This window comes from Lissotriton helveticus, chromosome 3_2 (genome assembly GCF_964261635.1).
Source record: "Lissotriton helveticus chromosome 3_2, aLisHel1.1, whole genome shotgun sequence".
Taxonomy (NCBI): domain Eukaryota; kingdom Metazoa; phylum Chordata; class Amphibia; order Caudata; family Salamandridae; genus Lissotriton; species Lissotriton helveticus.
Window position 1 is genome coordinate 234,455,815 of NC_136062.1, and position 3,807 is coordinate 234,459,621.

The following is a 3,807-nucleotide window of genomic DNA, read 5'->3' on the forward strand; positions in this document are numbered from 1 at the left end:
ATGCCACGAGGTTAAGGGTCTCTGACCTCAGTGTAAAGGAGTCCTACCTCCCAGTAGGTCCAGGGGGAGCCACTGACCTCTCCATGTTCCTGATCAGCAGCTTGCTGTGTCAGGCTTTCAAGAGTGGGACAGGTCCTCTATCCCTTGCACAGATATTCCCTAGAGCATGCCTTGGGCCCAAAAGCTCTGCCGTGTAAGGCCCAAGCTCCTGGGGCTCAGTTCCCTCTAGTGCTGACAGGTCTTCTCCTTGAACTGGTGTCTGTTGCATTTTCTCTTGGAAGATTGGTCCATTATCTCAGGCTCCAACTCTTCTTTTTCACCCCGGACAGGTATACCCAGCATAGAGGCATAGGTCTTCTTTTGGACCTCAGCCCATGCTGTGAACTACACATCGTTGCCTAGCAGACATTGTACAGGAATTGCTGAGGATACCATCACCTACCTTTGGCCAGTAGCCCATCCCCATTCTAAGAATGCCATCGCCATTGGATGTACCTTAGCCTGATTATTAGCATTGTGGACTGTATATATGTCACCGGTCAGGTATAGTTCTGGGGATATCCGTTTTTTGGTCACCATAGGTTATGTGTACCTGTATCTTTCAATGCTTCAACTCTCATCCCATTGATATGTGGCTTTTGTCTGTACTTCTCCAGGTTACTGGGCCAGACAGCATGAGCAGCTACATCTACCCCAGCCTCTCAAACTAAAGTTGCCTCAGTGAGCTATCTGACGTGGTCATGGCTCACCTGTGATCCCATCTGGACACTTCTAGACTTACCACTGCATTTACTGCAGTTGCACTAGAAGCATTCTTTTTGTTGGGCCTGCTAAGGTCTCCAGTTTGATGTCCAAGAGCTTTAGAATCATGACACCAAGCCTTATTGAGATCCCAGTTCTTACCCTGGTATCCACCCTTAGACTGTGTGGAGTTTTTGGGGTCCACACTGATAAGCAGGTTTTGGGGGGTCTTAAAAAGTCTTTGTTTTTATCTTTTGCTTGATCACCATCTTTTCCTGGCAACCCCTTTAAATTGGTCACTCCAACCAGTGGTAGTTTTGGTCACCCTTGTCTTGACCCAGCGGTCTGCCTTCTTCCCCAAGGAGAAAGTAGACCTAGGTCTAGCAGGTACTGATGTAGCTTTTCATATCTACAAATACTTAACAGATGCTCTTTTACAATTACATTAGAAAGCCGATCATAATCATGTACATTGCTGCCTTTTAACCAGCCACCTAGTGTCCTTACTGAAAATCTACCCATGTCTGATTTTGGGTTTCTCGAGTCTCTGAACCTGATCCTGTATTCAATGGTGAGTCCAAAGCCCTCAATCAGGGTATCCTTCATGTAGTCATAGGGCTCAGCATCTGACTCGTTCAGTGTCAGGAGTCTATCCCTACACTTTCCTGAGAACAGCGCCCACAGAAGAGAGCCCCAATATGTTTTGTTGAGCTGTCTCATTTTACAGGCCCTCTCAAAGGCTTCAAACCATTTGGTGATATCCTCACCTTTGAATATTTTGGGACGATCGCTTTGGAGATTTTCGGACCGAAAGCTTCATCCTTCTCCCTATTTATGATTTTGCTGCCACCAGAGATGGGTCTTAGGACTATCTCACCTTGTTCCTTTTCTATAGTTAGGAGTTTAACCTCTAATGCTATCCTCTTGGGTAGTTTTTGAATATCTGCATCTTCACTATCTATTTCTTCTGGGGTGCTATCAGTAGTGCTCTGTGTTATTGCTTTCTGTAGTGGTGGAATCCGTGTCAACATCATCCACCTGTGGGTTCTCGTCTTCTTCCCTAGTGGGGGAACCTTTAGTTGCCAAGGCCTTATTTTCTGCCAGCAACTGCTGCAGATGAGCTTTTGTGGGTCTAGGTCTCATGACAAGTTTCCATGGGGGGGGGGGCGTGGCTTGGTGCCGATGTGAGCAGGAGCGGACTCCGGAGCTCTGGCCACCGTACCCCTTGTTGCCATTGATCTTGAGCCCTGGGCGCGATTATCCGCACGGCTGAAGGCATCGAGATTGCGCCAACCCCAGAAAGAAGCGGCGGTGGCAGGCCCTCGAACGGGAAAGAAATTAAGAGAAATCGGCTCACTTCCTTGCTGGCGAACCTAAGATGGCGGCCGCGAGGTGAAGGGTTGGACTCTGCCTCTGATTGAGATGAGGAGTGGCCAGAGAAACCTCGCTGGGGCAATCCGTATGCTGAAGAGGAGTCTCGGCGATAGTGAAGCAGGGGCCCCAGAACCATTGCCCTCTTCGGAAATTAACACCACACGGGCCGTAGGAACAAGCTAGCGACAGCACCGTGGAAGCAGCAAAAAGGTGAGTGACGGAGCTATGGCCTGAACGACAGACGCAAATTGCAGGGACAAGGGCAGATAGCTCTCTTTGCCTCTGTAAGAAAAATGGCTCGCACCTGAGACCTAGAGCGGCCTGGAAGCCTCGGCTGGCACTGAGGCGAGTCCCGGCCCTCTGAATTGGCTTATGAGGAGGGGTGGAGGCCCGAGTGGACTGCAGAGAAGTCCCCGGCTATCCTACAAAACTTCACAACATAGTTTGTCCCTGAATTGGGGTTCTAATCTTAGAATATCCAAGGCAGACCTTTTGAAAATATGTGAACATCATAAGTGGCACTGCTTGTTTATCGAAATTGTGCCCCCCTCTGATTCGCGAACGGCAACTACAGATCCCGTACGCAATGCTATTTGCGTCGCGTCTCCGAGTGCCCGACACAAGTAGGGTACAGTTCCTTACTACTCCACAAGAAGCGTGGGAATGACTGGACTCTCATCAGGGTCAGGAGCGACGCACTCTATCCCCGGACCTGACACAACAGCGTGCGAATAATAGCAAACTAACAAATCGTTCCCCGTCCCCAAGGAGCGGAGATCTGAGAGGCGCAGAGTGCTGCATGCAGTTGTGGAACTGAGAGGGGCTCTAGCCCTGGATCGAGCAAAAGCGTAATTGAAATTGATAGATCAGAAAGCTCACTGGCAGCCAACGTGAATGAGGACTTCGTATCCGAATTGCCAAAAGTCACACCTCAGACGGCGGATGTCATTGCCTAAATGGGGCAAACGATGGAGGAAAGTCGGGGGACCATTGGGCTACATGCAGGGACCCGAGCGGTGAGATCAATTATGGGCTCTACCACCCATGTTATAGAGACAGACTGACAATTACATATGAACCAGGGCTTCTGCTCAAGCCAAAATACAAGGGGGTACGGCCTGGGGGGGCCCTGGACCCCAGAAGGGTAAGCTACATAACCCGACACTATCCGATAACTTTTTAATACCTATTGTTAGTTTGGATGGAGACTAGTTTTCCGTTACCTGTCCTGGGGAAGGGGAGTTGGGGTGTTCATTTTGATAAGGGGTTGTCGTTTGGGGTTAGACGTGTCACTTTCAGTAAAGTCACTAGGGATGGAAATTACTGCATGTAATGGCACCCCCTGTAGATATTAAATGTATATCTTGGAATGTCTGGGGGCTGCATACTATGCTACGCAGCCACAAAATACATACCTATCTGATTAAGAGAGGTGTGCAACGTGTGTTACGGCAAGAAACCCACCTGTTGGCAAAGGAAGGGGCTGCACTCCAGCGTCGGTGGAGGGCACAAGTGTTTTTTACTAGCTATTTGTCCTTTGCCAGGGGCGTCCAGATCTGGGTAAGGGTGGAGCACCCTTTCAGTGCACTCAACAGATAATAGACCCTGAGGAAAGATTTATGGTAGTGTCTGGACTATTAGATGGCAGTTATTACATTTTATTCTAACTGTATCGGCGTCCACAGAGCAGGC

General features: G+C 49.2%; 1 protein-coding gene across 5 annotated transcripts in view; it reads left to right on the forward strand.

Moving 5' to 3' along the window:
- SIN3A (SIN3 transcription regulator family member A) overlaps positions 1–3,807 on the forward strand; it is an 865,613-nt gene that overhangs the window by 828,764 nt on the left and 33,042 nt on the right. The gene's annotated exons all lie outside the window — the stretch shown is intronic.